We start from the raw sequence: 12,898 nt of genomic DNA, 5'->3' as shown, positions 1-12,898 counted from the left end.
GTTAGTTTCAAATAAACAAGCCAACCTAGTTCACTAGCAAAAGCTCCGCCTAAGAAGCGATTCAGCCTAAAAAACAACATACACACTTTTTCAACAGCTCAGTTAGACATTTTAGACATCAATCAAGAGATCTATGCTGGCATATATTAATAATAAATTATAAATTATCTCAAGAAGTAATGGCCATTTGCAACAATCATAATATCTTGACTATATTTAAAAAAATAATCTTTACCAAAACCAATTTTCTGGGTGACTCCAAACTCTTGAACATTGGTGAATTTCATTAACTAATACAAGCAAGTTTTTCAAATAAGTTACTAAGTAAACTTAATTCCTTGGGCTGAATGTAACGAAAGATAAGAAGAATATATAATTAAGAAAGGTAATCAAACAAGGATCAAGGAAATATCTTTTTTATGCATATTGTCTTTGAATTACATTGAAGGCTTACAGGTAAGTCCATCCTAAGTCATCACTGGCTTCAGCATTTATTACAGGCTTAGCCCCTGGTTCAAGATGACCACAAACCCCTCCCTGAGCGATGGCACTGGTCTACCCTATAATGAAGCTTTCTTCTGGGGGTGGTGTTCTCGTGTGGGGAATGAGGAGGAAGAGGACATGACATTATGCATCTTCTGGGACATCCTACTCCACTTGAAGGGTGCAAATGAGACTTTAGTTATTGGCTGTGCATCACACATATTCCTTCACCTTTTGTTTTTCCAGACAAGAGCACATAAAACACTGTGATGCTCATGTATTTGACATAATATATATATATATATATACTGATACCCATATATTAAAATTTACATAAGGAAAAAGGGAAGAAAACAGTGATTTTAGAATTAGCCCAAAACAGGAGGTCCTCATTTATCCAGGGTTTTGTTACAAAAAGGGTGAAAGACTGATTAAGCAATTCATGAAGACAGAAGATGGCAACTGGATTGAAAGGCTCATTTTTCTTTATTACTGACACATTTATTATATTTTATATTACATTGCTGTGTGACCTTTGACATTGTAGTGGCCTTTATTTATAAGAGGGCTGTGTGCACAATTTTTAAACTTCCTACAAGAATTACTGTCTCTCTAAATAAAATAGAAACAACAGTAATAACAGTACTAAGACCTCTGCTATTTTTTGTTGTTGACCATGCCTTTGGATTTTGTCTCTTTAGTTTGTTAGACTTTAGTTACTGCCTCTTGCTTGTCTGACATTTCTTTGGAAGATCCTATAAAAAATGTTTGTATTCCAAAATAAATTCCTAAAAAAACATCACAGGAAGCTTAGTAACAGTGTTAACTGCAGAGATCTGTTGCACCTCCATGTAAAGTCATCATAGCACAATGCCTCTAAAGTGGAAACCAATGTAAAAAGACATAAACAAGTAAATGGTGGTACAACAAAAAAATTAGAACAGTAAAAATACATTTAAAAGTCAGCATATACTGTACATGACTGTAAACAAAATTACAAAAAAAAAGAAAGAAGAAACATATTGTTGACTTGCTAAGGTTTTAGTGGTTACTTGGAGACAAAACTGTAGTAAAAATGCGGTGTTAAAATTGTAAACAGGCCTCAGAAAAAGGAGTAAATAACAAAAGCTCTGTAATTGTGCCTGCCAAGACTTCAGTCAGTTCATTCCACATTGTTCAAGAAAGCACTTGCCTAAATAAAGCAGCTCCTAGTGAGCTAAAATTAACACTAAAGTGCTGCAAACAATAAATTGTTGTGGTTTTTTAAACAAATTCCAAAAAGAAAAAAAATGTGAAAAATTTGTTATTATAACAAATGACCAAATACAAAATTACATGAAAAAGATGAAGCGTGGGTGTATTTTAAAAATTACAAAAACTGATATACTTTAGCACTAGTTCAGAGCCAAAACCTGGTGAAGACCTTTTACAGGATGCCTTAACTAAAGGAGCAGATTACTGTTGCAAGTGAAAAAACAAGAACCTTGAAGCAGTTGTGTGGCCTCTAACTGAGATGCAGGTTGTCTTGGGTACATATGGGGGGAGCATAGAATCAAATTACCCCTCTATCTTAAAGTCCCTCCAGTCGCAGAACAAAGTTAAAGAAAAGTCACAGTAGTAAAAAAAGCTGAAAAGTTCATACTCGCTGCATTTGAGCGTAGACATTGCTACATCCTACTAAGACTACATTCAGGGTTTAGTTAAAAGCAACTGTTTTCCCATAATTGGTCCATATCTAATTTTTTTGTTTGACTTTTCAAAATAATTTTGCAAGTGATTCAACTCTGACTGTGCACTGATATCGTTCCTAATTCTGTAAAATCAATGAAGTTTATACAGGTTAACTCATCAGGCAAATTAGACCTAATAGACCACCATGAATACCAACTATACAAAGAGTGCTGCTATACTGACTACTTATGTGCCAACATTAAATTGTTTACACTGCAGAAAAAAATGGCAAATGTTCAAAGATGCCTTAAATGAATCACTGTGACATCACTATTGGATCTGTATGTTGAAACCATGGACATGAGAGAGGAGTCAGGAGGCACTGATGCAAAATTGCACTTTGGCAATTTCAGAATGCTGGGGCGAATATTTGATTACATGTGGCAACGTCTGTCTGAAAGACTCAATTGGAACAATATGTACTCGAACCGCGACTTTTCAGAAAACACAAAAAAAATTGGGTTGCATTTGTTCTTTTTTGTTTTTTTCTTCAAGAAACAGAATATATATTACATGAGTGGAAAAAATCACCATTGAGCAGCATCATAAACATATATTCAATTATATTCTATTTAACATTCCATCTTAACAGGTAGTCTACAGTGATGGTGACATCACATCCTACCAAACAGCCCCGTAAACCATAAGCATGTAAATTAAAATGAAGTCACTGAAATAAACAGAGTAGCCTAACATAATCACAAATTTTAATGAAATCAAAATATTATCTTTAAACATACACACATGATTCCTTTTTACTGCATCCTTCGGCAACAAATACAAAGAACACAATGTCACCATCCAATCAATGCAGAATGTCAGCAAATTTTTTCAGTGAGAAAACAACTATAGAGAACATTTTAGACTGCAGGAACAATTAAGAAGAGTGTAATGAATCTTCTAACAACAGAGGACAATATTTGCAGAGTTTAAATTTAAATACGTTTAATGCATTGCTAAAGGCTGATTAAATTCAATGCCTAGAACTGCAGTCCTGTTGCTGTGTTGATTATTTGAGTTTATTCTGCCAAATCATCCTCTCCTATACTACTCCAGTTTTGAGGATTATTATTATTTTATTACTATTGTTGTTGTTTTTATTATTTTTGGATTACCACCTTTATTGTTTCCTATTTTTCTTGTCCAACAATGTTTAAGACCAGCTGACACGCTGGTTCAAATGGCTAGGTTTTAATAACTACAATCTTCAACTAATAAAATCCAGATGTGTATATTTAGTAGGCCCATATCACACAAATATTCATTGTAAACTGTCAGAAAATAGCATGCTAGGAAATTCAATAGGAAAAGCTCACAGATTTTGCAAAGCTTTACAGCACACAATTTATAACAACAACAGAAATAATCACGCTCTGTATAACTGAGCAAGTAATCAACAGCCCATAATAAATGAAATAATAACAACACAAGCTAACAAAGAACTCAGCAGAAACAAAGCTAACATATGAGACAACTGTATAGACTGAGACAATGTCACAAGTCACAGTGTTTTTATCTTCACTTTTGATTAGTTTACCTAACTGTATTATTTAACTATTTATGTGTTGTATTCTTTTATTTATTGATTAGTCCACTGTCTCATAATAGCTATCTAAATGCTCTATGAGTGTATGCCTGATTTTCCTTTTTTATTGAGATACTATAGCAGAATTTGTTGTTTACTCCAGAAAAAGACATAGGTATCTCCAGATATTCAGACACCTGGAAAAAAGAACGGTCATCTTATAAAACTGAAAAACCCATGAAATCAGACATTACCAGAAATAGTAGGACTTTCAGGTGAGTAGATACATGAGCCAAACAGCAGTGGCTTATGTACAGTATGCTGAATGGAAGGCTTCATTAGGGACCTTGGCCAGTTCTTCTCTTTATCTGAATAGGTGTTCAAACAAAGATTCCTTTGTTCTTCTTTAACGATTGATGGTTGATGACCTTCCCGAACTAATTATACATTAAGACTGGATACTTTGTTTTTTGCTTCCTGACAAATGACCAATGAAATTGAAAAAAAAATAATAAATGAAGGCTCAACTAATAAAGGATACTATATACAAAACACTGCTCATAGCTACCACCATCTATGTTACATTTAATGTAACAGTCAAAAAATTATACATAAACACTACAAACTAGGCAGCAGGCAAAATGGAGTACAGTAATCCCTCGCTACTTCGCGGTTCACTTTTCGCAGATTCACGACTTCGCGGGTTTTTAAATACAAGTGATTGCCCGCCTATCGCGGAAGTTATGTTCCAGACCCATCAGCAACTGGAGAAAATCCGCGATATAGAAAGACCATATAAATAAACATTTTTATAGTTTAAGCCTTAAAATACCCATCCCACATGCTTTAAACACATGTAAACTTATAAAACACACTTTGTTAACACATATGATATGTGGATGTCGGGCTAAGGATATGAGTAACATCTCACTATTATAAAACATTTTAACTTCACGCAAGACAAGACAGTGAGACAGGAAAATTGGTGATGTACAGGCTTAAAATTATTGACACGCAGAGCGACAAGCAGCACAAAGCCAGCACAAAGTCCACTTCTCCTTAGCGTTCATTCAGCTCCCCACCCCCTTCACAATGCGAAGTGGCAGGAGCGTACTGCGCTTCCGGGGAGGGGGGGGGTTTGAGCGAAGGTGCGTTCAGCTCTCACACACACACACACACACTCCTCCTTCCGAACGCGCAGAGCGACAAGCAGGCATTTTGGCAGAAGCAGCACAAAGTCCATCTCTGCTCAGCATGAGTTCAGCTGCCTCCCTTCACAAAGCAAGTGCAGACACATTGACGTCTGATCGCTGCGTGCAGTGTGCAGTGTTGGTCTGAGGTTTTTAAGAATGTAGAAAGTGTTTAAGAGCATAGGAAGTGTTTATAAGAACGTGGGAAAGGTTAACAAGAGAGTGAGAAAGGTTTATAAGAGTGTGGGAAGGGTTTATAAAGCCTTAAAATATGTATAAATAATAAAATAAATATAGGTTGCTACTTTGCGGATTTTCACCTATCGCGGGGGGCTCTGGAACGTAACCCCCGCGATAGGTGAGGGATTACTGTAAAACCAGTTTGTTTGCTTTACCAGAAATTTTAAAAGTGACTTGTCCATAGGCTTCCATGATTCTTTTAACTGTGACAGCAGCACCCAATAACATGAGCTGATGCAAACTAATGCTTCATGACTGTGAGGATCCAGACCTTGAAGTAGTGCATGAATTGTTTCTGCAAGTTCTTACATATAACACATTTCTGCTATTTTTCTGATTGCCTGAGATTTGGATAGATTGCCTGGAACTTTTCTTTCTTCCCTTTCCTAGTAGTGCATGTGTGATTTTAGTCATTGCCTAGAACTGCTGGGATTGCACCCTCTGCCAAATGCTAAATGTGTAGGCAAACTCCTCTTATTCAGTTCATGCAAAGGAAATTTTAACACTAAGATGTCAATAACATTTCCTCACCTCCCACCTACCTCTATGCAGGAAAAAATATTGATCAACCTTGAGGACTCAGACAGCATTTCCGTAATACATAAAAACATTTTAAAGTCCTTCCCTTTCAAAGATCCAAGAGTACAGTGGGAAAAGGATCTCTCTCAGAAAAGGAGTGGAAGGTAGCAATGCACAGAATTAAACCGAGCTCCATATGCGTAAAGCATACAATTATTCAACTTAAAATTATATATCTGTTTTGTTTAAAATTGTCCAAAATGTTTCCAGGGCAAGATCAAACCCGTGAACATTGCAATCGAGCTCCAGCCTGATTGTGTCACATGTTTTGGGTGTGCACCAAATTAACTTCATTTTAGACCAAAATCTTTAAATGCCTTTCAGACAGCCTTGGAGTCACAATCCCTCCTAATCCACTAACAGCTCTGTTTGGTGGTCTCCCAGATGGGCTCAACGTGTAGAAGAACAAACAAACTTTGATTGCCTTTACTACACTATTGGCTCGTAGACTTATCTTGCTCAACTGGAACAATCCTAACTCTCCGATTCTAACTCAGTGGGTAACTGATGTTTTATGCTATTTGAAATTGGAAAAAAATCAAATTCGCACTTAGAGGATCTGTATAAAACTTTTTCAAAACCTGGCAGGGTCTAATCACTAACATTTTAGAATAAGCATTTAAATTGAGCAAGCTGATTCTCTTTCCTCTTTTTTATTCAAATCATTTTTATTCATTTATTAATTTATCTGTTTACTTATTTTTACTAGTTTAAAGTTTTATTCTGCTGGCTCTCTTTCTCATGAGTGGGGGTTGATGTGTTTCAAACCTAGTTTTGTTAAACTTGACCTGCTTGCATGAAAAGTTATTTGATTTTAATAAAATGAATAAAATGCAATAACATTTTTTCTATAGCATGTTTTCATACAAGAGATGTAGCTCGTAGTGATTTAAAAGAAGTTAAATAAAGTTTACAATGACTAAAGATAAATTATTAAATAAAATGAAAAAAGTCTGAATTAGGTTAACATGTCCTAATTCAGGGTGTTCATAATAAACATGATAATGTACTTCATGAGGTAGAAGTACATAATAAAGAAGAATAGTTGTATCGATATTTGAAATATTAAAAAGTGTGCTTCATTTTAAATGTTTATTTTCTAAATATTCTAGATTGTAATATATATTTGTCATTTTTACCCTCTAATAGAAGTCCATAAAGGGCTAAATCCCTAGTAAAGGATAAAAAAAAATCAAAAGTAACTTAATATTCATAATCACTGACCTTGAAATAGCCTAAAACAATACCCCGCATTCTAGTAGTAGTAGTTCATTATTCGTTCAGCATGATTCAGTGCCATAGACGTGTCCATATTCCCTCCGACATCACAGGCAGCATCAGAGTACTTTTGTCAGATGACAGTAGTGCAAAATGCCACAGCAGGATGAAAGGTAAACTCACAGAGCTGTCAAAAAGAATACCAGAACACTTTATTAAGAAAATGCATCACCAGGAAAGCAAGCAGCAAAAGCCCAACTCATCCAGTACCTTAAAGTGTAAACCTGATGCAATACCCTGTCACTCGCCCACACAAAAATAGGCAGGAGCACATTTAAGGAAACTGAAGAAGAATTTCTCTTGTCCTGTGTTGTAAAAATAAATTGTAACACATAAATAAAAAATAGAGAACACAACAGTACTTGTTTCAGTTTCCTACCCATATTTACAATGCAGGTTTAACTGACTTGGAATTTGGCAACCCATTAAAATTTAAAATTCAAAGTATGCTTTAGCCAACTGTAGTTTATTTCCTCATGTTGTTTATGTTAATGGCTATTCAGAATTTCTTTAAGTGATGTTTTTTTTCCAAATACATAACCTTTTTTGACACTTTTATGGCTAGTTCAGGGTGACAAGGTGCTGGTTCTTGTACTGGCAATGATGGGTGCAAGTCTGCATGCAAGCAAGGATGGAGTGTCAGTTGCAATAAAGGCAAACTCATAATGAAGGTCGATCAATCAATCCAATTTGAAATGTTTGACAGTACCTTGGGAACACATACAAGGCTTTGACAATTTAATTCCTGGAATGATCATGTAGTGTTTCCTGTGTGCATCAGATCTTGACAGGTGAACAAAAACAGCAGCAGCATGGAGTTGCAACCAATCTTTCTGCAAATCGGCACATGTTTAACAGGGTTATTATGGGTGACAAAACAAAGTGATGCTTGTGTATTTTTTTCAGCCATGGTGTTCTCCAATACATGTGTGGCCATTTTGTTTCATGATTGTACTGGAAACATCATGCTTTGTCACCCATCACAACCCTGTTACAGTGTTGTATAAAGTACCTGAAAAGTACAAGTATCTTACCTGAAAATGACTTTAGTAAAATGTAAAGATTCCTATTAGTAAACTACTTGAGTAAGTCTTAAAGTAACTCATATTTTCTGTACTTAAGTATCAAAAGTATTTTTCTGATATTAAATGTACTTAAGTAAAAAAGTAAATGTTAATAAAAAGGTAGGCAAATTTTGTAGAATTAAGTTTATTCTTTTAAGCATGTACACCACCATAAAATAGAGCCTATATTTTACAGCTGCGGGAAAACTAGGTCGAATTTTAAATCGCATATTAATCAGATCACTAGGACAGCATTTTTTCACTTAAGAAACATAGCAAAAGTTAGACCTCTTATATCATTGAAAGATGCTGAGAAATTAGTTCACGCGTTTGTTTTCAGTCGACTAGATTACTGTAACGCAATCCTCTCAGGAATACCCAAAAAGACATAAATTGTTTGCAACGAGTGCAGAATGCAGCTGCTAGAATCCTAACCGGGAAAACAAAATCCGAGCACATCTCTCCAGTTTTGATGTCACTACACTGGTTACCTGTGTCATTCAGGATTGACTTTAAAATTCTGCTTATGGTTTATAAAGCCTTAAATAATCTCGCCCCATCTTATATATCGGAATGTCTGACATCTTATATTCCAAATCGTAACCTCAGATCCTCAAATGAGTGTCTCATTAGAATTCCAAGAGCAAAACTTAAAAGAAGTGGTAAGGCGGCCTTCTGCTGTTATGCACCTAAAATCTGGAATAGCCTGCCAGTAGGAACTCGCCAGGCTAATATAGTGGAGCACTTTAAAAAACTACTGAAAACACATTATTTTAACATGGCCTTCTCATAACTTCACTTTAATTTAATCCTGATACTCTGTATATCCAATTCATTATAATAACTATTCATGGTGGCTCTAAAATCTGTACTAACCCCTACTCTCTCTTCTGTTTCCTTTTCCGGTGTCCTTTTGGTGGTGGCTTGCGCCACACCATCTACTCAAAGCACCGTGATGTTCCAAAAGTGATGGATTAAAAGCCAAAAGTCTGCATGACCATCATCATCAAGTCCTTCCGTGAGAACCCTAAATACAAAGAGGACTATTTCATTTATGTTAAGTAGAATGCCCAGAGGGGACTGGGCGGTCTTGTGGCCTGGAACCCCTGCAGATTTTTTTTTTTTTTCTCCAGCCGTCTGGAGTTTTTTTTTTTGCTTTTTCTGTCCCCCCTGGCCATCGGACCTTACTCTTTTTCTATGTTAACTAATGTTGTCTTATTTTAATTTCTTATTTTGTCTTTTATTTTTCTTTTCTTCATTATGTAAAGCACTTTGAGCTACTTTTTTGTATGAAAATGTGCTATATAAATAAATATTGTCGTTGTTGTTGTTCACCACTTCCTTCCTTCCATTCATTAATCCACCCCTCCTTTCTTCCCTCCCGGATTTAAAAACTACTCAATAACACCCCATCTGCAGCTGTAATAAGTTAATTATGTGCATGAGCTAGCCCTAATTTGTGCCACTGACAGTAATAATCATTTTAATTTATTAAACGTATTAACTGAATTTTAAATGCTCTTCTTTAATTTGCTACAACCACGAGTATTCCCTCCCCTGGTGTAAATAATAGTTACTCGAGGAAAGATCCAAACAGCTGGTAATAACTTAGAAGAGTGTTTCACAATAATGGACAGCATTTTGCGTTGAATTAATTTTACAGAATTCGGCGGTAATAGTTATATTTGTAATTCAGATGTAACCAGCAACAGAGCCTTAGCGTGGGTGGTGCGAACTGTGCACCCACACCAGGCGCCGAACTTCGAAGGGCACTGATAGACGACTTGGTTGTTTAGAGTTTAAAAGAAGAAAAAAAAATTAATAAAAACATTAATATTACTGAAAATTAGCAAAACTTTATAGATATTTCCCTTTACTTTTTATGATTTTGTAAACAACGTTGCATATTGAAATGTGTTTATATTGTCTTTTACAATCACAGCCGAACTGTTGGAAATAAAATGCAGTTCTAAATAAAATAACAATGAGAATGAATCACTTCTTGAAAACCACCACGCAACAAATATGTACTGTAAATGCACAACTGAGTTAATTTTGTGTAGTATATTAGTATATAGCAGTGACGTGTGGTGAGGTTCATGGCTGGTGAGGCTCGGACTCCTTCAGAGTTAGATTTAAAAATACATGAACCCAAAAGAGTAGCTTATTCACTGTTCAATTTGCAGCATGTACATTGACTACAATTTTAATACAGACTGTTCAACAAAATGATAACAAGAAAAACAAAAGAATATTTTATTTAAGATAAAATTTGGTTTTTAAATATTGGATTTTTTTTTCTTAGTCTGATCCCATTTTTTATAAAATTGAAAACCGTTTATGGTCTTACCTTTATTTGTAAAGGAAATCCATGCTCCTATCCTTCTCCACGAAAATCTCTGTCACTTTCTTATAAAAGTCCTCCTTATTTTCCTTTAATTTTAAAAGTCTTAATCTAATCCTCCATTTTGGCAGCTAGTCAGAACAATAAAATAAAAATAAAAGCACCGCTGCAGTGTACTTGACTTTCTGATATCGCTAACTTATTGGCACCGAGAGCCTCAGCGTAGAAGAACAGCAGCAACAACCACCTGTTTGGCTCACATGCTCCCCCTTTGGTGCAGCACGGTACCATCTGTCTCACCTTGTGCCTTTTCACTGTGGTTTTATGTCCGATCAGCAAGACTAAATATGTCACACACATTCATTAAAGATATTAGACAGACTGTGGAAAGTCAGGGTATATGATAAGTGCGTCTGCAAACATTATATTGTCGACATACAGAGAGACAGAAACAGGCACGCATCAACTGCATGCATCAACCTAGTGTGTAAGGTGAAGGAGACTGCAGTCCGAGTTGAGGCTAAGCTTGTTGCCGCGGCACCTCGTGTTTCTCCCCCGTATTTGATCAGAAAATTCAGTGATTTTGACTGTAAAAATAATCAAAATTGGAATCATACAGAAAACAAATTTATAGCACAGACCAGTGGACAAATTTATGTTATCATTATTAGCTTTTTTTACTTTTCATGATGACAGGTGAGGCTCTACCTCCCCTGACCGCACGTCCCTGGTATATAGGACGCAAAGCATTCGACCGTTACAAACAGCCAAATTTTGTTCTGTCCTGAATCTTTATTTTTGATATATTGTGTTAATATTATCAAAAGTAATTTCATTTGTTTATGTAAATTAATTAAATTCAAAAATAATATCTTTTTGTTTTATTTGTGAATGCAATAAATTTGTTTTATCCATTTTGATTGAAAAAGGGTGTTTATTTTTGGCACCAGACGCTCTGATCAGCAACATTAGCTAGATATCTCGACAGGCATCATGTTAATTACAGTATGATAACTAAATTAAATTAACTTGCCTCAATGGTGTCATTTGCACCTGTGCATTATTGTGATTAACTGACATGCTTGCAAACCAGAATCTCTGATTCGACGCTTGCTTGTAGTCTGTGTTCCAACCATAATTTTTTTTTTTTTTTTGTAGCTGCTTAAGGGAAATCTATGCTTTTTGCTTAGGGAATGTAGTGAAGTAAAAGTGAAAGTTGTCAGAAAAATAAAAACTCAAGTAAAGTACAGCTACTCCCAAAATATATTTAAGTACTGTAACAAAGTATTATTACTTCGTTACAATACAACACTGCCCTGTTAAACATGTATTGATTTCAGAAAAATTAGTCACAACTTCACACCACCGCTGTTTCTGTTCATCAGTCAAGATACAAGGCATAATGGCCACACTTCATGGCCTTTCGAAGAATTAAATTATTACACCTCATATAACCAATGGCAGAACATGGCTTTTGAACTGAAGGGGTACAGTCTCATTAGTGGGTGGCCCTCAATCTCCCTCAATCCATTAATACATGTCCAGTGCAGAACGGATTTAGCATGTGATTTATAGGTGTGCTTGTGACATCAGGCCTGAGCATCTAATTGTTGTAACCTATGCAGATCGGTGGAGTAGCTGTTCTGAATGTTGAGCTTGAATGGATGATCCACCTATTCCACCCCCTCCCTCATTATTTTGCTCTTCCTCATGCACTTTATCATTGCAGTTTTTACCTGTGGAGTTGTTGGTTGGCTGGAAGTAATGAAGTGTGCAAGCAGAACCAAAGTTGAAGTAAGGAGTGCTCTTTCTCAGTGTTTTCTGTGCTCCAGTGCATCTGCCCTGAAATGCTTACTCATCTTCTATCAGGATAGCACTTGTGAGAATAGCCTTGCAGTGCTCTGGTGTAGTCACACAAACAACATGTGCTTTTTTATAACTTCAAAACTGCATTCTGTAATTTATACAGTATTATCTATATGTATCTTTGTATTAAGATGTACTAGAATGATGTTAGATTTTTAAATTTTTTGCTGGGCCCTCATTATGGTGGGGCCAAGAGCAAAGAACCCAAGTGCTCTGTGCTAACCACACCCTGCTGGTTATACCAATGCATGTAAAGGGCAGAATGTGCAAATTCAGCAAGGAGTTGGCTTCATTCTCTGGGAGTCATGAGGCATTGGCACTAAACAATGTGCCACTATGTTGCCCATTTCATATACAAAATAATAACAAACTTGTTTTTTTAATTACTTTTGTAAATATGCAAATATAGATTTTTTCCCAGATTTTATGTGAACTGTGAATGAGAGGTGATAAGATTTTCATTAGGATCTTCTAAGAAATAAGTACAGAACAATAATATTAATCATTTAATTATTTTTTAAATATTGAAATGGCTTTTTTATTGCATTGATGGCTCCATAAGGAAGTGCATTGCTGGCATAAGTATGGTATCAAACAT

This window comes from Erpetoichthys calabaricus, chromosome 2, assembly GCF_900747795.2.
Source record: "Erpetoichthys calabaricus chromosome 2, fErpCal1.3, whole genome shotgun sequence".
In the NCBI taxonomy this organism is placed as follows: Eukaryota; Metazoa; Chordata; class Cladistia; order Polypteriformes; family Polypteridae; genus Erpetoichthys; species Erpetoichthys calabaricus.
This window is presented reverse-complemented; position numbering follows the sequence as displayed.